This window comes from Cryptomeria japonica, chromosome 3 (assembly GCF_030272615.1).
Source record: "Cryptomeria japonica chromosome 3, Sugi_1.0, whole genome shotgun sequence".
In the NCBI taxonomy this organism is placed as follows: domain Eukaryota; kingdom Viridiplantae; phylum Streptophyta; class Pinopsida; order Cupressales; family Cupressaceae; genus Cryptomeria; species Cryptomeria japonica.
Genome location: NC_081407.1, coordinates 622,634,394 through 622,660,170, shown reverse-complemented (window position 1 = coordinate 622,660,170; position 25,777 = coordinate 622,634,394). Strand labels below are relative to the sequence as shown.

General features: G+C 39.7%; 1 protein-coding gene across 4 annotated transcripts in view; it reads left to right on the top strand.

Annotated features, from left to right (window-relative positions):
• The window catches only part of LOC131050076 (pentatricopeptide repeat-containing protein At1g63330), a 100,130-nt gene that overhangs the window by 50,323 nt on the left and 24,030 nt on the right, over positions 1-25,777 (top strand). For 3 of the 4 annotated variants that reach the window (XM_059218474.1, XM_059218475.1, XM_059218473.1), the window contains exon 5: positions 12,091-12,238. The exons of the other annotated variant lie outside the window; for it this stretch is intronic. The gene's annotated coding sequence lies outside the window, so the exon portion shown is untranslated. The remainder of the gene's footprint in view (positions 1-12,090; positions 12,239-25,777) is intronic. 4 annotated transcript variants of the gene reach the window in all.

Sequence of the window (25,777 nt, the reverse complement as noted above, 5' to 3'; positions counted from 1 at the left end):
CGGTGGGGTGAGATGTACGGTGATGATGTTCGGTGGGGTGAGATGTACGGTGAGGTGAGATGTATGGTGAGATGAGATGTACGGTGGGAAGGTACGGTGGGGATGTATGGTGGGGGTGTGACGTACGGTGGGGATGTACGGTGAAGGTGAGATGTATGGTGGTATAACCGTATGGTGGGCTTTAGCGGGTGTGTGGTGAAGGGGTTCATCTTCTGTAAGTAATGAATTATGAATATTAGGAATCCCTTATGCATGTATATCAGATTAACAGATATGCAACTGGAGAAAGTAAACAATGTTGAGACTCAAGATTTGCTAGATCCGGATCGAGTACACAGAACAAAATAGGGTGAGGGGTGAATCTCACCGAAACTGCAAATACCAAATAGGGAGGGTCTTTCACCTCCGAAATGGCGGATAACAGAACTCCAATAGGAATTCGCACAATAGAGAAAAATACCAAAATTCGCATACCTATGACAAAGACTAACTCGACCATATATATGGGCTCCGGAAAACTTCCCGAAGGGTTACAAACGGGTCGACACGACCAAACTAAGACTTGCTTAATTTAATTAAATAAAGGGCCCGAAAGATTTGTTATTAAATTTGGGGCCTTACAATAAAGTAATTAAATTTATTATTTAATTATATCGGGGACATCACAGTCCTCTCGGGCCAAAAATTGCAGGCTTGGATGCTCCAGAATTTGCTCGCCTTCCCAGGTGGCATCCTCGATGGGTAGATTCTTCCAGTGCACAAGGAACTCCTTGACTGTGCGTGATCTCAGCCTCTTTTCTCTGACCTCGATGAGCTCTGCCGACTCCAGAATTAGTTTTCCTTACTCGTCAATGGGTGGCAAATCCTTGGACACTGTGATGCGCTGCCCAACGGCCTTCTTGAGACGTGATACGTGAGAAACCTTGTGAATCCGACTCCCCTCAGGAAGCTCCAACTCATAGGCAACTTCGCCCACCCTCCGAACCACCCTGTAGGGTCCATAGAAACACGGCTTCAACTTCTCCTTACCACTTGTCTTCAAGGAGGATTGTCTGTACGGTTGAAGTCAGAGGTATACCAGATCGCCCACCTCAAAAGTTCGCTCAACCCGGTGTTGGTCGGCATACATCTTTTGCTGGTTCTGAGCCTTCTGCAGGTTATCTTTGAGAGATCTCAGGATGTCTAAACTCTCCTGAAGCCAATCTTTGGCCCTCGGTGCACAACTGTCTCCCAATGCCAGATCAACAAATGAAGAAGGTTCATAACCTTACAATGCTTTGAAGGGTGGCATGCCTATCGACATGTGATAGGTGGTGTTGTAACAATGTTCACCCAAATGTAGCCAGTGAACCCAAGCCTTCGGTTGAGCTGAGACGTAGTTCCTGAGATAACCCTCCAGCCATTTGTTCACAATCTCGGTCTGTCCGTCTGTCTATGGATGGTAGCTCGTGCTAGGCGACAACTCAGTTCCTGCCAACCGAAATAACTCCATCCAGAAGGCACTCAAAAAACGGCTATGCCTGTCATCGACTATGTTTCGCGGTAGACCATGTAAGTGGAATACCTCACAGAAGAACAACTCGGCCACTTGAACTGCTTGGTATCCTGTGGGGATTGCAAAAAAATGGGCATACTTGGTTAAGCGGTCAACTACGACGAAAATGCAATCCTTTCCTTGCACTTTGGGGAGCCCAGTAATGAAATCCATCGAGATGCTATCCCATTTCTGGTCGGGGATTGGCAGTGATTGCAGCAGTCCAGCCGGTAAGGTGTGCTCAGATTTGTTCTGCTAGCAGGTGGCGCATTCCTGCACATACTACAGGATGTCGTTCTTAAGTCCCTTCTAGGAAAACCTTTCTCGGATCTATTTGTAGGTTTTCAAGTATCCTGGGTGTTCGGCCAAGGGAGAGTCGTGCATTTCCTTCAGAATCTTTTCCTTCATCTTAGACTCGGGTACCAGATAAATTCTGTGCTTTTAGTAAATGATGTCGTCAACCACATTGTATCGGTCATCCTGCACTTGACCATCCATCAGTTCGCAGGCAAAAGTATTCTTGGAGTATTCAACCAACAGGTGTTCCTTCCAATCCGCCGAAATCTGGGATAGAGAACATATGGCAGGCCTTCTTGACAGGGCGTTGGCTACCACGTTATTCTTTCCCTTCACATATTCAATGTCAAAATCAAATGCTTGGACTTTGCTCACCCACTTCTGTTGTCGTTCATTCAGATTCCTCTGCTCCAAGAAATATTGCAAGCTGTTGAGGTCTGTCCGTACGACAAACTTTGCCCCGACGAGGTACTGCCGAAACTTCGTCAGTGCGTGCATGATGGCGAGCATCTCCTTGTTGTAGATGGAGTACAACTGCTCAGCTCCCGAAAGATTCCGACTCTCGAACGCAATGGGGTGATGGTCTTGCATCAACACCGCTCCAATGCCTTCACTCGAGGCATCGCACTCCAGGATGAAAGGGCGAGTGAAGTCTCGTAGTGCCAGAATTGAACACGTACTCATAACTTCTTTTAATTTATCGAAGGTGTGTTGCGCCTTCGCAGTCCAATGGAAGGATCCTTTCTTTTTAGATTTGTCAGTGGTGCACCAAGTTGTGAAAATCCTTTGACAAACCTTCTATAATAACTGCACAACCCGAAAAATCCATGTAGCTCCGAGAGAGTCTTGGGTGGAGGCCAATCCAAAATTGCTTGAATCTTCTCCTAATGCACTTGTACCCCCTGGGCGCTGATGACGTGACCCAAATTCACAGGACCTCGGTCATTCCAAATTCACATTTGGACTTTTTGGCATACAATGATTGCGATTTCATAATTCCCAATACTTCATTCAAATGTCCTAGGTGTTCCTCCCAGGTCTTGCTGTAGATGAGTATGTCATCGAAGAATACCAGTAGGAACTTACGCAGTTGTCCGTTGAAGATGTGGTTCATGCAGGACTGGAAAGTGGCCAAAACATTGGTTAATCCAAACGGCATGACCAAGAACTCATAGTGTCCATAATGGCAACAAAAGGCTGTCTTTTCCACATCTTGCTCCCTCATACGGATCTGATGGTAGCCGGAGCGGAGATCAATTTTGGAAAAATAGGCTGCGCCATGTAGTTCGTCCAGCAGCTCATTGATCCTGGGAATGGGGTATCTATTCTTGATAGTCTTTTTGTTCAGTGCACGGTAGTCAGCACACATTCTGAGAGTTCCGTCCTTCTTCAATTCTGAGAGTTCCGTCCTTCTTCACCAGTACCACCGAGGATGCAAAGGGGCTAGAGCTAGGCTAGATCTATCCTTTATCGAGGAGTTCCTGGATCGTTTTCTCTATCTCTTCTTTGAACTTCTTCGGGTGGCGATAGGGTGTGGTGATAATGGGTTTTGCTCCCTCCAACTCGATGGTGTGCTCAAACCCTCGATGTGGGGGTATACTAGGTGGAATATCAGCGAAGACCAAACTATGCTTATCCAAAACCGACTGAAGTTCCTCATCCTGGTAGTAAGTGGGTTGCTCTTTCATAGGTTTTGTCGAGATCAAGCAATGTGCTACCCAGACTACATCATGGCTAAAGATGGCTTCCATCCGTTTGGCGGAAATCTCCCTTGGGCCGCCATTCGCATTCCTCTAAGAACCACCTTCTTGCCATCTACCTCGAATGAGAACTCCATCCTTTTGAAGCTCTGCGTGTACTGGTCGAGGGTCTCCATCCATTGAATGCCCAATATGACATCCGTGTCATCTAGATCTACTACGAAGAAATCGTCGGTCACTGTGTAATTTCCCATGGTGATGCTCAATTGCGGAACCAGGTGAGTGCATGATAGGAGATTGCCTCTTGCCACCTTGAGATCGAACCCTTCATGCTCCTTTGTACACAAACCCCTTCGGGTGACGAGTGATGAGTTTATGAAGTTGAGCGAGGCCCCACTATCGAGCATAACCAGGACTCATTGCCCTAGGAGTGTACCACATACCCTAAATACACTGCACCTTGGGGTACCCGCCAGTGTGGCAATGATGCCTCCCCTCCGTACCAATGTGGAGATTCTCTCCGCCAGGCTGGTTTCTTTGAGAGACCCTTCCCTTGGTGGTTCACTTCCCTCAGGCTCCTCTTCTCCATCGGACATCACTTCAATATAGTGAATCTTTCCTTCGCCCAAACATCGGTGTCTTGGTTCCCATGGCTCCTTGCAGGTGAAACAAATTTTCTTCCTTCTAAGTTCCTGTTTTGTGGCTTCATCCAACAATGACCTCTTCGGAAAGGGTTTATTATCCTTATCCTTCAGAACGAAAGGTGGTTTGGTATGTGCAAAATTTATGGAAGAGGAAGATGTTGCCATGTTACGCGCCTTTTTGATTGCTTCCGTGAGCGTGCTAGGGTTGAACCCTTTCACCCAACCTTTCAAAGGTTCCATCAATCCGTCCATGAACAAGACCACCAATCTCTGCTCTGAGATGTCTGTTACCAACACGGATAGTCTCTGGAACTCCGTGATGTAATTGTCCACAGGTCCCGACTATTTTAGTTGCGCTAGCTCCTTAAAATTGAGTTCGGGATCCTTCCCATCAAATCGATCTATGAGCTTCTCCGTGAAGTCGGCATAGGAAATTATCTGGTCATGGCCGAGGGTGACCATTCCATGATGCCACCATTTGTGCGCAACTCCTTCCAGGTGAAGTGTTGCAAACTTGATAGCTTCATCTTCAGGCATCAGGTTGAGTTGGAAGTAGGTATCTGCTTGTTGAACCCAAGCTCGTGCCGAGGTTGCTCCAGTCCCATCAAAGGATGACAGGTTGATCTTGCCAACCTTCCGCTTGATGTCATTGTTAGTGTCCATAATAGCCCCGACTTCTGCCGCTTGAGTATTTCATCCCGAGCTCAGCATAATCCTTGAAGGATATGTCCTCCTCGAGATTTGCATCCCTCCAATCTTGGTTCAACTGTGCTTGCATCTCCTGAAAGGTGGGTTCTTGCTCCCCACGTGGTGCTTCTGATTTCCGAGGAAAAGTCAGCATCAGTGGCCGTGAATGTGAGCGTTGGATGTTTGACCTTCCAGTGACCGAATCATCACCTTGCCCATTTTGTTCTCCATTCGTTTTTTCCAAGGCCAATTGTCGTAAGGTTTCCTCCATGATTTGTTGTTGTTGCTCCCCTCTGGTTATGGTGTTGTTGAGCTGAGCTTGGCTTTTGGTTAGCTCCCTTAATAGTGCCATGACTTCTCTTGTAGAGTCCTCTGTTTCCCCCATTCGATCGGTCGAACGGTACCTCCTTCTAGTGTACACTTGCATCCACTACACGACAGGCTGGCAAGATCACCAGCTCTGATACCACTGTAATGTTCCTTTGTCAATGTACGACAAGATTGTGAATGTATAGGGTGTGACCGTATGGTGAGGGTGAGGGTGTACTATGGAGATGAGGTTGCAAGTGAGGGTGCTACGTACAGTGAGGGTGTGGAACCGTACGGTGTAGGTGAGGGGGTATTGTGGGGATGTACGGTGGGGATGTACAGTGGAGGTGTGACGTACGGTGGGGATGTATGGTGAAGGTGAGATGTACGGTGGAGGTGTGACGTATGGTGGGGATGTACGGTGAAGGTGAGATGTACGGTGGTATAATCGTATGGTGGGCTTCAGCGGGTGTGCGGTGAAGGGGTTCATCTTCCATAAGTAATGAATTCTAAATATTAGGAATCCCTTATGCATGTATATCAGATTAACAGATATGCAACTGGAGAAAGTAAACAATGCCGAGATTCAAGATTTGCCAGATCCGGAACGAGTACACAAAACAGAATAGGGTGAGGGGTGAATTTCACCGAAACTACAAATACCAAATAGGGAGGGTCTTTCACCTCTGAAATGGCGGATAACAGAACTCCAACAGGAATTTGCACAATAGAGAAAAATACCAAAATTCGCATACCTATGACAAAGACTAACTCGGCCATATATATGGGCTCTGGAAAACTTCCCGAAGGGTTACAAACGGGCCGACACGACCAAACTAAGACTTGCCTAATCTAATTAAATAAAGGGCCCGAAAGATTTGTTATTAAATTTGGGGCCTTACAATAAAGTAATTAAATTTATTATTTAATTATACCGGGAACATCGCACCCACCAATATTTTGATTAATTTTGGCCAACAATTGGGACATCATGTACATCATGGTGTCAAACTTCCTTTATGCTCTTGCTTCAGCGGACTCACTCTGTGCTGCCATTCTCTCTGCCATAGTGTCCACTGTTGTATCTTGGTTTCTAAGAACCTCTGAAAAAGTCTCTTCAACCGACACTGCTGGGATCTGATATTGCTGTCTATTTTTCTCTTTGTTGTAGTAATAGACTTCTGTATGGCTCATGGAGATCTCTGATCAACTGAACACACAGGCTGGTAGGAAAACCAGCTTTGATACCACTAGAATGTCCACCACAATTTTTTTTCAGATTTTTAACACCATAGATTCACCCATTAGCTTTAGCATGATAAAATATGGAGAGCAATACAAATTGGCGGTTGGACCAGCCACTTCCACTTTTCAGTGGGATAAAGAAATACTGAAATTCAACAGCTATTTGGCGGTATAACCAGCCAATTACAAATCCAAGAAATTGAAGTAAACAAGACAATCACTCAACCACTTATTCAGCGGGAGGACTAGAAATAACAAACTATCTACCCAACCACTTATTCAGCGAGAAGATAGGAGTACAATGAAATAAAGATAGGTGGTGAAGCCAACCTCTTCCACTTATTCAGTGGGTGTTGTGAAACAATTCCAAAATGAGATTGTTGTTAGTAGTACTAATCAGCATTACAATACATAACAAGAATTTTCAGATCAAGAGATATCGCTGTCCAAAGCTGCAAATGATGTTCAATGCACTTCACAAGCTACAAGAGACTAACTCCTCAAAAAACAACCCCACACTCCAAAACTCTGAATCTGATATACTTCACCAGCAGACTGAAAAACATAGACCGACAACATTAAAACACACTAAAATGCTTATCACTCCTCCATAACTCAATGGAAAGACCTGAAACTAAGTGCAAATGAGCTCTAATGAGGAGGAGCCCCAAACCAAGACCAACAACCAGCTACAAATCCGATCTATCCCTTAATGCACACATTCCAAGACAGCCCCAGACATGATACGACCTGGGAAGAAGGGCGACTTGCTATATAAAATTCACAACTCCAAATTAACTTCTGAAAACTGGCATATAGGATCGCCTAGGCCTTAGGAAAATAAAGATAGAATACCTAGAAGCCACAAAATTTCCCCCTTAGACTTATGATGAAAAAACCACTTCAGCTCTACAATCCACTTGCAACCCGAAAACTCACAAACATCCCAAATCACATTAGAAAACATCAAATGTTACTACAACAATGAACTCCATCTGTTCTTCAGTGTAAAGAACAGTCTCACAATCTCAACTAGTTGCTATCTTTCAAGCAAGAAGCCAAGAACTAGCTAGGAGGTATGCATTCCTTGAAGCAATCAATCGGAATTTCGGCAACACTTCATTGCAAATAATCATGGATGATCAAATGAGGAGTAGAGTCCTGTATTTATAGAGAAATTTCTTCAAATTCAAATTCAACTCCCTCCAAATTGACATGAAATGAAATGAAGTCAAATGCCAACTTGGACGCCCAAAGCAATATAATATTTGCCTTTATTTTAAATCATATATTCCTCCAAAAGGGATGCCAAAATCAACTATTGCTTGGACACTTTAAAGGTTATAATCTTTAAATGAAAAATCTCCAAAATGATTGCCCACCTTATGTCTTGAAAATGATACTTTAATAAAAAATATCAATAAAGTGTGTTAAGGCTTCCAAAGTAATAAAGTGAATTATATCATAACATTAACTCATTTCCTCCTAAGGCGTCCATCTAGCCTTATTAATAATTCACTTATAAAATATTTTTTCCTCAAGCATGAATCGCCCAAAATAAGCTCAGACTTGCCAAAATAGCTCCAAAAATGCTGGAAGACAAATTGCTCAAACTAACCTGCCAGAAATAACTGTCTGCACTGACTTGCTAAAACCCTGCTAAAAATAGCACTTACTAAAAATAGTAAGTGTTTCCAAAGTGATTTTAACCACATTTAGAGCAGCCGTCGCAACTTACTACAAATAGCGTTCGGAAAAGTCCTCCAATTCATTTGCATGTCATACCATTCGGAAGCTCTTTGAAAACCCAAAAAAACCCAGAGAAATGAGTTGCCCTCACCTCCAATTACTAAAAATGGTAAGTTTACCAAATTTCACTGCTTGCTATGCATGTATCATCATTGCGAAGCTTTTTGAAAACCCAGAAGGCATCCATAATCAAAACTGTGAAACTCCAACATGTAAGCCACCAAAAAAGCCAAAACATCCTCCTAGAAGTAGGAAACCCTAATTTTTGCTCCTGATTAGCATACTGGTCTCCGGAATAGGCTAATGGCCAACGAAACTGATTACTATTGAGAAAGGGACATTACATCAAATGCACGACCTAGATGGTGAGCTGATGATCTTATCCTCGAGTTGCTGAAATCCACAACTTGTGGAGGTCCAATGCTTGAAGAAATTTGAAAGCGAGGATGGGTTGAAGTAATGCTATTCTAATGCCTTGACAAATGATGATAAAGATGTCTTGAAGCGAATTAGATGAAGAGATCTTGATGTTGAAGGTAAATGACAACGATAAATCCATGACTTGAGCACATCCTTTAGTTGCTAAAATCCACGCCTAAAGCATGAAAATGGCAAGGTTGATCCTTGCTTGGAGAATGAAGATGAAGATAAAATTGAGGGTGATTCGATAAACTAAGTGTTGGAGTTGGCGAGATTGAATAGTGAGCGAGATCATCCTCCACTTGCTAAAATCCACGACTTGGAGATGGATGTGAGCGAAATCATCCTTGAGTTGGCAAAATCCACGACTTGAAGGTGGATGTGAGAGAGATTATCCTTAGGTTGCCAAAATCCACAAACTAGGGAAATCCACGACTTGGAGATGGATGTGAGCAAAATCATCCTTGAGTTGGCAAAATCCACAACTTGAAGGTGGATGTGAGAGAGATTATCCTTAGGTTGCCAAAATTCACAACCCTTCAAAATCCACGAACCAAGGAAATCCACGACTTGGAGGTGGATGTGAGCAAATTTATCCTTGGGTTGATAAAATCCACGACTTGATGAAGATGTTCCCAACATGATGATGTTTGATGTTTTAGGTGACTAAGTATGTTGAAGAGTGAAGCAACCAAAGCAATCCACAACTTGAGGAAGGCGTGTGAAATTATCCTTGGGTCTCCAAAATCCCCAACCTACCTAGGTGAGTGATGCTCAAATCCTTGACCTACTGAGGTGAGTGATGCTCAAATCCACTACCTTGTTGGGTCACTGACTTTGAGGCTGGAAATCAACTTTATCTCTGCCTTAGCTAAATCAGCAACATGGCAATGAGTAAATCAAGTGATGAAGTGCTAAAGACCACCATCTTGAGGAAGCAAGAGATCATCCATGACTTGAGAAAATCCATGACCTAGTGAAGGTGAGTGCAACATCCATATGTTTGAGTACATGAGCGCCGAGTGAAGTGAGTTCATGATGTGATGAAGTGATCGATGCAATCAATAGCACGGAGGGAGGTAAGCAAATTTGTCCTTGAGTTGATAAAATCCATGACCTTGTGGAGATGAGTGAAATATCCCATGTTTGAGCAAATGAATGCCTAAGTGAAACAAGTTCAGGGAAGAAGGATTAAAAGTGATTAAGGAATGAAGGTGAGAAACGCTTAAGGAATGGAAGGAAAATGAGAGAAGTATGATATAATTCATGATTTTATCCTTGAACCTTCAAAATCCACAACTTAACCTCCTTAATGCTCAAGGTGGATGAGAGTTGACGTGAGCAAATTTATCCATGAAGTGCTGGAATCCACAAAATGCAAAGGAGGGGCTTGTCCATGACTCAGCAAAATCCACGCTCAACTGAAATCCACGAAGTAAGGAAGTAAGCATGTTTGAATCAGCAAGGAAGAAAGTTGGCTGGAGTATTCACCAAACACAATATGTGGAAGCAAGATCAAAACATGGAAGAAGACATTAGGGCAAGACCTAAAAAAGCAGACCTAATTCACCTGAAATCAGTCCTAAAGGCACAGCAGACCTAATTCGCAGTGCAGGGCAGAAATTCGCCTAAAGGCAGACCTAAGGCAGCCCCCTAATTTGCTAATAGCAGAGCAGAGAGATTTAGGAAAAAGGCAAGTGTGAAGGCAGATTGTGCTTGAGGTTAGGTGCACAAACACCTATTTATATGTGTTCAAATCAAAGATGGAAAACTCTTACTCGGCAATAAATCTTTTGGCCCAAAATTAAAAAAAAACCGGGACCCAGCAAAAAATAGGGAAAAAATTGGCAAATTTATCAAACATTTGACAAATTTCTTGTGACTTTAATATATTTAATAGAAAACAAATTAAATAACAAATCTACTTGATTTAAAACATAAAATTAAAGATTTAAAATTTTATTTTTGTTTAAATAATAAATATATTAAATCAAGTATTTGAAATATTATATTTAATTTTGCTATATTTAATTAAAAAAAATAAATACTAGAACTACATGATTTAAAACATAAAATTAAAAGATATTAACTTTTATTTTTAAAAATTAAAATAAAAACAGTGTGCTCTTTTCTTTAATCTGCGATATCGCTTATTTTGTTTCCGAAGGTTTCGACCACAAATTTTTGGTTTCGCCATGATTGTGCATTTTGACAATGAAAAACATTTAAAAAACTCCATCCTGGCCGGTTGTGGATATACTCATTCATGCTGTTTGACATTGGAGCGGTTAAAAAAACTTTAACACATTCGTGTTGCTCAAATAGAAAAAGCTTTGGAAAACGTTTTTTAAATATACTTATAAAAAAAACTATGCCCTTTGCCCGTATGAATATAGGGCGAATTTTGACGAATTTTTAGATGAATTTTGAAGTTCAGTGAACCCTGTGACATAGCCATCGGGTGTGTACTGCATGCATTTTCTCCCACGCGTTTAGGGTTTCATTAAAAACCGAAATCGCTTTTTAAAACACGATTTTTTGCCATTTTTCTCGCAATTTTGTTGTGATTTTCCCTCTTAAAATAGCACGGTTTTTTCCTAAAAATGGCCAACGATTTTTTTGCAGATTAAATCGTTTCAACTTGACTCCCGATAAATCGCAAATCAGACGATTTTTTCATCCTTGGGTTAAATTAGCATGGTTAAAACTTAAAAATTTCTAATAATTATTTTTTCCAGCCAACCTGGTCTTCAAAAGGATAAAAGACAAATCGATTAGATCCTTTGGCCAACTTGAGTTTGTCCTTGAAAGCCTAGAAATAGCACTCAGCTTTATCCTTAGTACATCCCTAAATGCGCTCAACACATTTCTATCCAAGTTGGCCTTGTTGGAAGAAGAAACACAAGGTTTGAAATCAAAATGAATGAAGTTAACCCTAGCCGACATAAATTCATTTTAATTCAACAAATAAGTATTCAGGTAGGCCTGATTCTTTAGGGATGCAAATTCAAAGGTGTGAAAAGGTATAAAGAAGGGCTAAATTTTCATTTTCAAACATTAAAGTGAACTTTAGCAGAGCAGACTTTTACCAGCAGATTAACAGAGCAGACTTTGGTGAACTGGAGTAGGCATAGGTGTGAATTTAGGTCAAGTATAATCATAACCAGACTATAAGTAAATGCAATCAGACTCAGAATTTTACACCTTCTGATTTCCAGAATTGAAGGGTATGAGGTGGAAGGCTAATTCATTCATCCCAGGTCTGATATAAGGTAAATTTTTTGGAATTCATTGATTGGTGAAGAAGATATACATTCAGAATTAGCTAAATTTTACTAGTATATTGATCAGATTTCAGAGCTGAGAACATCATTTTCAAAGTGAAACTCAGTCATTTCCAGGTTTGAATGAATATTTGGAAGCATGATTAAGGATGTATCAAGAGTGTGAAATACTATATTATTATACTTATATGATTCTTGATTCATAAATGTTTTCTTTTCAGGTTTGATGCATAGGAGAAGCAGGGTGAAGGAACAGGCTGCAAGCGTTTCGAGGAAACATTGCAACAAAAGAGGAAAGCTCTCAACAACATTTCAGCAGGGCTAGATGGCCCGAAGGGGGAAATTGCAATATCAAGGATGAAATTCAAGGTATCAATTCCAGTGCAAATCATGATTAGGGCCAGGTCTTCTAAGCATTTTACATCACTACATAGGGTTCACCTTACAAACACAAGGAAGGTTTAACAATGCAAGAGAGAGACATCATGACATCAAGCATTGCAACTACTACAAGGATGATGACCTTAGGAGGAAAATTTCATCAGCAAGCATGGAAGATCAATCATCAATACAATGATCAAGGTCAAGAGCAGTCAACCACACACTTGTGATGAGTTACAAGGCGTGCAAGTAGCTGAGGTGGTGACGGCTCACCTTCATTCATCAGTCAAGGTCAACACGTCTAGTGTAATATCCCCTGTCTAATAGAATACTGAAAACAGGGAATATTTGCTGTCAAGAACCGTGTGTTATGCTGTTTGCTAATGTTGCGTGTTATGCGGACTGCTGTCTCAGAAGTTTGAAGATTGGTATAGAGGTGAACCATCACATATTTCTCATAAATGTACAACTACAAATGACTGCAAGTGAAAGCATGATAGCCAAGAATGCATATACAATCAAATTATGATGTCCTAACACCAAATTAGACTCAAAAATCAGATTCATAGGCTTGCTGACATTATGTCAAACAGTTGGCATCTGCCCTCAGAAAAGTACATACAATGGAAAGTTGACTCAAGCAAACTCCTAGCTGTCTTATTCACATGATGAATCACATTACATTTCAATAGACAGCTATGATTTAAACTGCTAATCAATAAGTACATTCACTGTCATAATTCAGATTTCTGAGTACATAAGAGACTGCAGATATACTCAAGCGCATTGACTGATAACACTTATTTAAAGCAAGGTAATAGGAACCTGATTCAAGACGCCTTCTAGGATCATTCATGCATTGATGTCTTGGCCCCTTCACCATGCCAAATCGGGCCTCTCCTAAGCCGCCCCTGCTGCTGCAACAATGATCTAAGATATCATTATTAGTCAGTCCAAAGCACTCCAAATCTCTTTCAAAATGATCGCCTTGTTGACGAGGATGGATTGCCCAACTTAGTGTGAAATTTTGAAAGTCCAATACTCGTCCTCGGAGCCAAAATGTAGGATGGTAGCAATCAGGTCCGATTTCTGATTTGCAACAGTTGGAAGCCGATCTCTCTCCAAGTCATCTCCAAATTGCCATGGAATGAGGCGCCTAAGTCTCTTTTCAAAATCACTAACCTCCAACTGTAATTTTAATGCTTCAATGATATGTGTTGAACAAAATCGTGGATAAGAGGATGCAGTTCGGACCTTTCTTTAGACTGTGAATATCCTTGGTTAAGTTTGCTGATTGTCTTCTAACATCCTCAAAAGAAGCGCCTTATCATGCCAATGAAATTTCTAACCTCCCAAAAGGCATTTTCGGTGTTTAGGTGATAAAGAATGACAAAATCGAAGGGCCAGGTAGGTCTACTACAAAAATGTCTCAGATCTGATCAGCAACTAATTGCTCCATCAATTCACCTTTAAATACACCAAAATAACATTGCTTTCCTCTTAAGGCAATATCGCTTCCCTCAAACTCAAGTGAGCTTGCATCTATCATGACCAAAGGGCAAAATCAAGCCAAAATGTCACTCTAAAGCAAACTCTCCAATCTGATATAAAATCTCCTTAAGCTCAAGTGAAAGGACTGAATTGTCCTTCCCAACCACCATAAACCCGTTATGCACAATGTGGAAAACTGAGTATCTCCCACTCCCAAGAAGAAGCTAGGGTTTTGTCCAGCCCTTCCTCAATCTGCTGAAGGTTTGCATCCTCAGAGATTCAACCAATGCAACACATCAGTCATGTTATCATATCCAATCAATCTTCCAATCTGCCTGATCATCAATCACCCTCTTCTATTTATCCTTTTCATAACCCATCATGAGATTCCTTCTTGAAGAGGGTAGGTACACTTTATTATTTATTAAGTGACTTTATAATTTAATATTTTATTTTAGTCACTATTTAATTAAATTAATTAAATATAAAGTCACTTTTTAATTTTTTAATTTATTTAATGAATTTATAAGAAATTAATTTAACGAATTTATAAGAAATTAATTTAATGAATTTCTCCTTATCTCTCCACTTAGCCAAAAGGCTAAATTTTCATGAAAGGCTAGGAAAAATGGGGACATTACATCTAGATGCATTGAACCTGATGCATCCAAGAGTGGAGCAAGCAACACTTGTCACTTCATCAAATGTTGTTTATCTCGCCCAACCTCGATTCCTATTGGTTAACATTCAAGGAAGGACATGTGTCCTATTTATTGTAATTAAATCATTGGTCAAGCTTTAAATGTTATCTCATGGGTGTAACAAACCCTAATTAGGGTTTTATCTTGTAATCTTGGCCATTGATTTGGATTTTATCCAGGGCATTCATTTGTAAGGGGAGCTCTATAAAAGGACTTGCTCTCCTCATTTGTAAGGTTAATAGTGGCTAGGCAATAGACATTAGAGAGCAAGCAGTTAGAAGTAGCTAGAGGTAGAGTAGGAGGAGAAGGTGGAAAGTGTTGCCAAGAATGTAAATAAACATACTTTTCATTGAGTTTATGGTGAATGGTGGTGTTTCTTTTCCATATTTTATGGTTTCTTGTTATATCCTCATGCTAGATGAAGTTCATTGATTGTGACTGAGTAATGCGTGGATGTTGATAATTCCTTGGTTCATACTATTTGTGGTTGGATGATTTTCAATTACAGTGCATAGTTAGCTTGAACATCAAGATGTGCTAAGTTCGATTGTGGATATGTTTATTCAAGTTGCGCCAGTGTATTGGGTATTTGGATGAATGGTCATGATATGAAAACCTTTCATTTACCTTGGAAGATTGCATTGGTTTTGTGTAGTTGTTGGTAACATGGCAAAGCAAAGCTCGGTTTTAGGATCTAGTGCTATCATGATCTTAGGAATAGCTTAGATTTCTCTAAACCCTCAATCCCTTTTGTCTTTTTTTCAAATCAAGTGAATTTCCACATTCCAACAGCATTCAAGCATTCATGCAAAATGTAAGTTCCCCTTGTGATACCAACAATATCACATCAAACCATTGAGTTATCCACATATCAAGACTTGACAGTATAAACCTTGGAGTCATCTCAAGTGATCCATTTGCTCAACATTTGAGAAGATTTTGTTCAAGAGAGGATGAGATACCTTGGTAATTTATTTTGTGTATGAAGTGCATAAAAACACATCAACAGAGCCCTCACTAAGTTGTGCTAGACACTTTCAGTTTGGGAATACCACATAGAGTCTAAGAAACTAGCAAATCAAACAAGTGGCCTTGAACAATTTTTTAAAAGTTGTCTTGTTAGTGATCTCAAAGAAGATATTTAAGCTGAGGTCCAAATGTTCAAACTAGCCACATTTTGGGATGCTCTTGGTTTAGTCCACTAAGTTGAGTATAAGTTTGCAGCATAGAAAAAGCTTTACAATCCTCTTCTTTGTCCTCTAGGCAGAAAGAGATGATAGGTTGAGGTTGTAAACTCACCACTATTCACATGTTATTTAGAGAAGAGTTAGCTCAGTAAAGGTTGAGGGGATATGTTTCAATTGTGATAAAAATGGAGAAAGGTCACAGATGCAAGGAACAACAATTGTATCTCATTGTTTCTATAGGGGTGCCTAGGGACATGACGGAATCTTCAAAAGAGGAAGAAGGGGTCGCTTTACTAGAAATTGTACCCATTGAGGATATTCACATATCTATTCATACTCTTGCTGGATTCTCTTCCCTCAAAATTCTTAGTCATTGACTACATCAAATGCCAATGGGTGGTGGTCTGGATTGAAGGTGGTAGCATGCATAACTACATTAATAGGAAACTTGCTGATTAGGTCCATTGTTATGTCCATGCTTACAACAATTTCCAAATTATGGTGGCCAATGGGAACACCATGTCATGCGGTGGCAAGTGTTGTAATGTAAACTCACTATGGGAGACTATTAACTAGCCACTAATATGTATGCTCTTTTCTTGGGGGGGTATTGATTAGTGTTGGGAGTACAATGGCTGCAAACAGTAGGGCAACTTGCTTGTGACTACTCCCAATTGTAAGGAACGGACCTTACAAGGTTTGAAGGCTAGTGATGTTCAAATGGTTAGTTCTCATTGAGTGGAGAAGTTGTTAAGTGTTTTTGCATTATTGCACAATTCCACTCTATCGAAGCTAAACCTCCTTTTTGTACTTTTCTTTTGTATGATTTGCAAGGGCTAGTGGATTAGCATCATCAATTGTCGAGGAGATCAAAAGGTTGCCTTCCATGCAATCCCATGACCATGCGATTCTCCTCATTCTTAGCAATCAACTTCCAAATATAAAGCCCTCTATATATCCTTTTGAACAAAATAATGAATTTGAAAAGATGGTTAACTAGCTACAAGAGTAGGTGTCATTTGACCTAGTACCAACCCTTATTCATCTCATGTGGTTATTTTTCCAAAAAAAGATGGCGGAGGGTAGATGTGTCCTAATTTTTGGAACAATAAATTAACCATCAAATATAAGTTCCCTATTGTAGTCATTGATGATTTCTTGGTTGAGCTTTCTAGGGCCACTTTTTTTACAAAATTGAATCTTTGCTCAAGCTATGACCAAATTTGTGTCAAGGAGGACATGACCAAAATAACCTTTTGGACTTGTGAAGATCATTATGAATTCTAGGCAATGCCCTTTGGCTTAATTACTGCTCCTACCTTTCATAGTTTAATTAATAAGTTGTTCCAAGGCTGTGCTCACAACTTCATCATGGTTTTCTTTGATGACATTCTAATTTACAATTGCACTTTGGTTAATCATCTAAGGCATGCAAAGATGACTCTCAAGATTTTAAAGGATCATTCCCTTTTTGCTAAGTGTTGTAAGCATGCATTTAGGGTCAAGTGGGTGGAGTATCTTGGCCACATTATTTCATAGCAAGGTATATATGACGCATTCATGGATGAAGGGTTTGATGAAAGACTATTCAAGCATGTAGCCTAACCCGTAGATTGTAGTAAGAAGCACCCAAATCTAATCAAACAACATATAAAAGCAACGACATAGCAAAAACATAGAGATAACAATGCCTCTATTCATCCACAAGATTTACACCAAGCTTTTAGGCAACAAAATCAAGTCTTCACCCTTACAATCATTATAGACCAACAATTCTTATAGTCCAATATAATGGATCTCATTAGGAGCTCTTTCTTAGTTTGTAGTTATAGACAATTCTTTTTTTTTGTTCGGTAAGATACAACCGAAGTTGTAAGTATTGTATTAAAAGGTAATAAAAGTCATGAAACACATCAACCCTCTAATAGGGATGCATCATGACAAAAGGGTCAATTCGGGCCAAATCTAAAAGGTTACTGTTGCCACCTATTGTAACAAACCTATGATAAAGAAAAATGCTCAGCCCATATGGATAAGTTGAAGCAAGTAAGACTTCACATTTATCCCTTTCTTGGAGGATCTCAATGTCATCTGATGTTGAGGATTCCTGTTTCCTCCTCTTCACTTTTGTCCACCATGATCATTAGAATGACCATCAATAGCCTCAGGATCCTTTTTATTGCCAATCACCATTGAATTTTCCATCGGCACGAGAGAGCTGAATGGAATGTAATCTCGCAAATTGGGTGATGACTGTGAAGAATGGGAGGTTGTCAAGGAGCCATCATAAGGGTGGATCATAGGTGGAGTGAGCTAGAAGGAGAAGGGGAGCAAGCCTTAGTGGCCATAGGAGGAGTAGGGAGTTGATTTGACTCGTGAGAGGATTTGAGAGGAATGACATGATGCGGAGGCCTAGCTCTCGCCCATTGGGATGGTTTACCAGAAGAAGTTGTATTCCCCATAGCATGTAGTTTTTGACATTGTGGAGTGAAGTGATTTGTTGAGAAACATCTCTTGCATTTGTAGGATATCTTCTCACAATCAATAGACTGCCCTCCAACATCTATCACCCACCTTCCAAAGTATATTTGTCGGGAGGCCATCGGATAAATCCATTTCAATGCATATTCGAGCACGAGTAGAGTTTGATAATCTATTGTTTCCTTGGAAGTGCAATGATACTTCCCTAAGCCATTTCCACTAGCCCTTAGACAATCGAGTTCCCAGAATTGTAAAGGGAGATACGGTAGCTGCACCCAAAAATAAGCTATCGTGAAGAATTTTGTGCATGGATCAAAAGCTAGGAACTAGGGTTTCATACACAGGAAATCACCTTGGAAGATCCAAGGCACATTCTCCATCACTAGCTCACTATCTTCTTGAGAATCAAATTCTAGAATAAAGAAACCCTTAGCATAGGGGTAAATCCAAATTTCTCCCTTCATATATTCTTTCGACTTCTTAGAGACCCATGAATATAGGTCACAAAGTTTTGGCCAAATATTTGTCAAGTGACAAATATAAGCATAACCCTACAAGGTAGCTTCCCTGTCAATAGCAAAGTTATCTAGGCAAACTTCTGGGGTCAAATTTGATGTGCACACAAGTAGAGATGAACAATTCCGAATATTGTTGTTGCCTTGAGTGGTACTCTCAAAGGAGGAATCCCCATAGCCCCTATTGGCATCTTGAAGACCTTGGTGCAATACCTCACAAAATTTTTTGCTTCCACAATTTGATCCAAACCCAAACGTATTGAGCTGCAATCTAGGTTAGGTGGAGTAGCAACAAACATAGGAGGGTGCAAAATTTGACCATAATCGGAAGCCACAGGGTGTGAACCCTTGTCCAAGTGACCTAGGGCATCAAGGGATGCCCTCTTTGTCGTGCCAAATGAACCAATGCCTCCATTCCGAAGCTACACAGGAGAAGGGAGACGGGAATTTGCATGTGAAGTTGATTGCGAAAATCTGCGAGCCATATGGATCTCCCAAAATTTGTTATAGACAATTCTACAACATGAGCAATACTACAAATCTTCACTCCCTTGTGACACCACAAGCAATAAAATAATTAGATTTCTCAATGACGTTCCATCAAACTTTTGATCATTGTTTCCACTTGGAAACAACTTGGAAACAAGCCTTCTACACAAATCTTCAATTTTACTTTGAACACTATGTCCCAAGCTGTAACCTCAAACCTTGTTGCTCAAATGTGTCTCAAACCTTTGATTTATATAGCCAATTCTCAAATAATCGTTGAGGAAAGGAACTAAAATTAAATCTGGCTGGCCATCTGAAATAATTATCTTTTACAACTTTTTCTTCATCAATTCGTAGCCATCGAAATGTATTCTACTCCTTTGTGCTAGGAATTAGGTCTTCAATAAGGATCATTATGGCCTCAATCACCAAACATGTATACTTGCACCTTGGGAATGATTCTAGTACTCTTTTTTCTTCATTGCTAGCCATGGGATGCATTCCTCTTATCCTCCAAGTAAAGGAAAGCAATTCCAATTTGAATAATTCAGTTTTGGTCCACCTCAAATTATGAAGTATGAACACATAAAGATCAATGGTATTATCGCACAATATCCCTATGATGAATACTAGTTTAGTTCTTACTGTATATTTTCTTAGTGATGAAATACTTCATATGTGTTATCTCAAGTTCAATTTGAATAATTAAACTTTGTGCCATCTCTAGCTATAAAATTTGAACTCATAAAGCTCAAAGGTGTCATTGTATAGCATCCTTGTGAGGAATCCTTTCTTGGGTGTTACAACATAGCTTCTTGGTGATGAAATACTTTATATACATTATCACATAGGATTGATACTATCAATTAGCTCTTTTTTCTCTTCATGCAGCAAACCAATCATCATGTGCCATTGCCAAATACATTCTTACGCTTGATGTAAATTACTATCAAACCCACAAAGCCAAATTCTAATGAGAATTTGAAAATTTGCCAAAAGAACAAAAAAAATCAGGAAATAAAACATATATTTTGGGTTTTGTAAGATTGCTTGACCCTTGAGATGCTTCTACATTGTTGGTTGAAAATTTTGCATACTTGAGGGATGCGCAAAATTGTGGTTTCAGCCACAGTGTGTGAGTATGATACTCTCCTAAATTAGGGAAGGCTCCCCCTATCTATAAACTAATCTAAACTAATATGGGTAGGACAGCAATCTTTTTTCTTCTTTCAAGAAAGACTATTCTTTCCTCTTCATAGAAAAGTAATAGCAATTGTAAATAAATAACAACAAATTATAAAGCAAAATGAGAGAGGAAATGAAGTTTCATGAAAGCACAAAGACTTTCGTCACCTCCTCCGGAACGGGAAAACAATATCAAGCACAAAGTCTTGAATATCCACAATCCTATCTACCCTTTTTATAACGATAACTTTAAGTTCAAGTGCAACATATAGCAGCACAAAGTCTGTGAGTATGATGCACTTTTACCTTACATGCACAAGTCCTAAAAATATAAAGCAGCACAAAGTGTACATGTTATCTCCTTACATGAGCTTTCTACACTAGCTTCAAATGTGATAAGCAGCTCAAAATCTGCAATAACAAGCTTGAAAACCAAACCTATGACTCTAAATACAATTAGCAGCTCAAAGTCTGCAAGATTGAATTTAAATCTCTCTTGAACAATAGAACAAAAATCATAATTAACTCCAAAAAATTTAATCACATAACAAATTGAATTGGCACAAAGTCTTAACACAACTTGCCTCTTTTATTGAAAGCAATTTGATTTACATCTAAGCTCAAAGTCTTAGAGTGCACATACAAACTGGCAAAATTTTGTTGCATTGCCAAAAGATATCAATTACAATAGACCCCCTCAAGTATTTATAGGAGAGGAGCCTTGAGAAAAAAGTGGGAGGATCCTAACTAACTTGAGAAATTCTCTCAACTACTATGACTTATTCCAACTATAGTCCTAATCTAACTCAACTTGTAGTTGCCTTAAATGCAATTACATTTTACAAGAATGCGAGTGAAAGCGACACTTGCAATCACAAAAATTGTCTTTACATGTAACTTGTCAAAAAAAAATAAAATACATAATTGAAACTATTCTATGTGTCCGAAGACACGACTCTAACTACATCATCCTTTGTCTGTGATGATCTTCATGCTGCTTTAGGATGCTAGAACTTGAAGTATTCAGGATTGGTGAAGAGATCTCGAACCAGAACAAGAATTTGCATCCTTAATGATCTTTGTGTCTTTGGCCAATGAACTTCAATCTTATTTTCTTGCTTGGGGTAGTACTGGCTTTTTAGGAGGGAAGTTCTTTGCAAGGTTGAAGTAAGAAGCTGTAGCGTTGTAAATTGTACACCCTTGCTAGGGTGTTACAATTCCACGCTTGGTTTAGCACCCGCCTTAGTGTGTTTTGCATCTTGCATTTCTAATTCCCTTAAGCATTTAATTAATTAATTTAGTTAAATCTAAATCCATATTTCATCATTTCACACATTATAAAGTTTGACCCTTTACCCTAAGCGTTCCCCTTTTCATCTTATTCCTTTAATCATTAAATCATAAACCCTAATTAGGTCCTATTTTGACTTTTAAGGCCCGATTTCGCATATCAAAACATCTCAGAATCAACTGTAATTTTGGAATCCGCTCTAATATCATCATATCTAACGGCCCTGGAAATTTGGTGAAAAGTTGGTCGGACCGTGTGCAAGTGCAACACGGTCGCTGACATTTTTCCCGAAATTTTGGGAGCACAATTCTATGATATTATAATGCTTAACCCCAAAAGATTGGCGGGAAATTCAAATCCTAGGTCGGCCTAAAGATGAAATTAAGATCTAGGATTTCATACATAAGAGCTCTCTTTCTTTATTTGAAGGTCTAAGGGATCGAATCTGGAAAAAGCTTTTGGGAGTGATTACAAGGAGTCTTCTATGTAGCGAAAGAGTAGATCTTTGGAGTCTTCAACAACATTCAACAACACCTATCAAGCATTCATCAAACATTCTTTCATCAATTGGGGGCTTTTGAAGATATAGGAAAGCAATAGGAGATCGCCGACTGAAGATTGGCTTGTACCTCTCCTTTGGGGTTGGGTATGGTTCATGTTGTTTCTATGTCTTTGTATGAACTTCATTACATCAATTTGATTTACATTCATGCTTTAGATCACTTTGCATCATTGATTTAGAGCATTTACTTTGTCAGTTACAAGCATTTAGGGTTTACTCTTTAGGGTTGCTCTAGATTGTTTACTCCCATCCTAGGATCTTGCACACACTATTTTACTATATAAATCAGCTATTTGTTGAGGTGGGAATCACTAAAATAGGGGTTTGACTAAGGCAAAACCCCATATAGCCACCCAAAACCCTATTTTCAGCTATAGGTGCAGATTCGGGATCCGAGCGTTGCTGCAACTTTCAGGACTGACAGAGCACACAGAGACTTGATTAGAAGCCCCTGGGACAGGGGCATGGCACCTTGGTCCTACCCAGGACAGGGGCATGGCGCCTTGGTCCTCCCTGTTTTCAGCAGAGTTTGGGAGATCATCAGTTCAGAATCTAGAGATCCCAGCCTGTCAGGTACAACCTCCAGTCTGTAGAATCAGGACATGGGCGTAGCACTCCAGTCTTGGACATTTTTGCTCAGATTTTTGGTACAGGTGCACATCTGAATTTGTCTCTTAATCTGTACTTTGCAGCAACATATCAGTTATTCTCAGTTCTGCATTTCCAAATTAGGGTTGTTTATGCATACTTGTATTCTAGGTTAAAATTCAAATCTGCACTTTGCATCACTTCTTCCTCTCATTTGCAGCAAAGGAATAGAAACCCTAAGAGGTAATCCTTGGCTCTCTCTTCCTCACAAGAAGTAGCCAAAGTGTGTTACCTCCCTAGGCTCTTTGGTATTCCACAGTGTGTACATGAGAGTGGGATTAGGGCTTGTTTGCTTAGTCTCACTTTTTTTCCCCCACATAGAAGCCTATCTCTATCTTGAAAGCATTCTATGCTCTCAATCATTCATATCACTTATCCATCTCCTTGTGTGGCTCCGTCATGTTGTTGGTCTTTCTCCTATCTTGGAATCTGCTTGCAAAATAATGCCCATGCCTTAATTTATTGATTTGGTAGGCCATGTGTGCAACTGCAAACATGACTGACATGGGTGAGACAAAGGGACTACAAAAGTGGGGCCAAAGTTCAATTTCGGGTTTTGAAGACTGCATTACATGTGTGGAAAAACAAGAGCATTGACTTGCAATTATGTAGGATGAACATGCAACTTCATATGTGTAATGGGAAAATACAAGTTTGCACTTGTGATCGGACCCTAGAGACTCATTTTAAAGTGTTTTTGAGTGCATTTTGGACCAATTTCGGGTTTTGGGAGGCTGACTACAAGTCCAATGTAGAGAGAAACTTTTACATTTCCACTTGTAATCGGGTCTTGAAGACCCAATTACAAGTGTGTATTGCTTGCAATCTTGTGGGAAAGCCTTCATAATCTGCCCTTGAAATCAGAACTTGGGGATTTGATAACAAATTGAACTTGAAACTTTAAAGGGGAAAATCTGCAACCACTCTTATGATGCATGATACATTCTACTTGCAATCATGAACTTGCACTCCTCTCCTTGAAACTCGAAAAGCCATATGAGAGAGTAATCAGAGGGAAGTATATCAATAAACACTTGCAGTCGGGTCTTGAGGACCCAATTGCAAGTTACATTAGCACATAACTTGAAATCCTCTACTTGGAATCGGGTTCTATGAAAGGCATAACATGTCTTTTAAGAACAAAACGGGTTTCAAGAAGATGAGTCAGGTTTTTGACTATATATGACACATAACAGTCAGCAAGAGGTATAATTGGGTTTTTGGAATTTGATGGCAAGAAGGCAAGTTTTACACATTTAGGAACTACTTGCAATTGGGTCTTGAGGACCGGACTGCAAGTGAAATATGACTTGCACTTGTAATCATCGCACTTGCAAAACTAATTTCGGGTTTGGAGAGACTCATTACAAGTTTAAAATAACTTGTAAAACTTTACTTCAAGCAAATCGGGTTTTTCATGACCTATTACAAGTTACTTTTTGACAAATAACTTGTAATAGGGCTTTTAAAATCACTTTACAAGTTTCAAACATGACTTAAAGCCAAATTCAGGTTTCAAAAGTCACTTTACAAGTTTGAAAAAATGACTTAAGGCCAATTTCGGGTTTTGAAGGACACTTTACAAGTTGAAAGACTTGTAATTTCAATTACTTGCAATCACCTCAAAAAGACCCCCACAAACACTTAAAGTGAAAAAAGAAACATAAAGTGAAATTTAAAACTTGTAATTGCATCAAAAAGTTCCTACTTGTAGTGACTTATGTTGAATTTGTTACAATACTAGGATCACAAGAAGATGACCATGCACAGTAATCATAGGGTGTGCTTGATTAACCACGGGCAATGATTCACATCATTGTTGCCCTCCCAACCATAGACGATATACTGTTATCGTCTCCCCCGAGCACGGAAATTATATCTCTAATATATATATATATATATTAAATATGAACAACAAGATGCTGTTACAATGATCAAGTACAAAGACCAATGTAATTGCTTCACTCCTTGAAGCTTATAGATGGATCCAGTCACTTTAGACTGAAGGAGATGCAAACTGAATTGCTGCAGGATGTACCACCAATGCTTTCCTCTACAAATCAAATCTGCTATGTGTTAAGGACAATCCACTGTAGACAAATCATGCACTGAGATGAATGTGCACAGCTGAAGATGAATACACACGAGTTGCTTGCATACAGCACGATAGTGCTGAAGAACTCACAACATTCTCAAGAATGACAGTGCATACAGTACGATAGTGCTGTAGATGATATTAGATCACTGGAGTAATTTGCTGTAGATATAGTTTGATCTGCAAGTATGTTATATGTATTTCGATCTGCTACAATTTGATCTGTACTGCCCACACATTCCAGATTGCAGTGTATATAATTCGATCTGCCCACACATATCTAGATCGTAGTGTATATGATTTGATCTGCCCACACATATGTTGCTTCCTGCTTAGAGAGAAAAAGACGTTCTTATGTATCCATCTGCGGGTCATCTAAACAACATGACTCCTTGACCAAGTCGGCTGTGCCTCTCCAAATGTGCCTTTCCCAAAGGTGGCGGGTCAAGGGATAACCGATTCTCATTAACCGATTATACAACGTTATTATTGTTAATCAATTAGATTTAGTTAGTAACAAATTCGGATAACATAAATACGATTCCTTTTAATAGGCAAGATAACTTATAAATCGTTATATATAAATGTGTAAGGTCAAAGGCCATTCACACATTTGTAATTTGTTATGTCGGCCTGAAAGATCCGACCATAGCTATTATTTCAACAACTTAACTTGTAATGACATCTAAAAGACCCCCACTTGTAGTGACTTTACTTGCAATGACATCAAAAAAGCCCCACTTGCAGCGACTGCTCTGAAACCTGAAATTGCACAGAAAATGGCCAAAATGAAGGCCAAAAGTAACCAAAATTTTCACAAAGATGGAAGATAAACTCATGATTGATTTACCATCAAGAAATGTAGACTTTCCACCTTGAAAA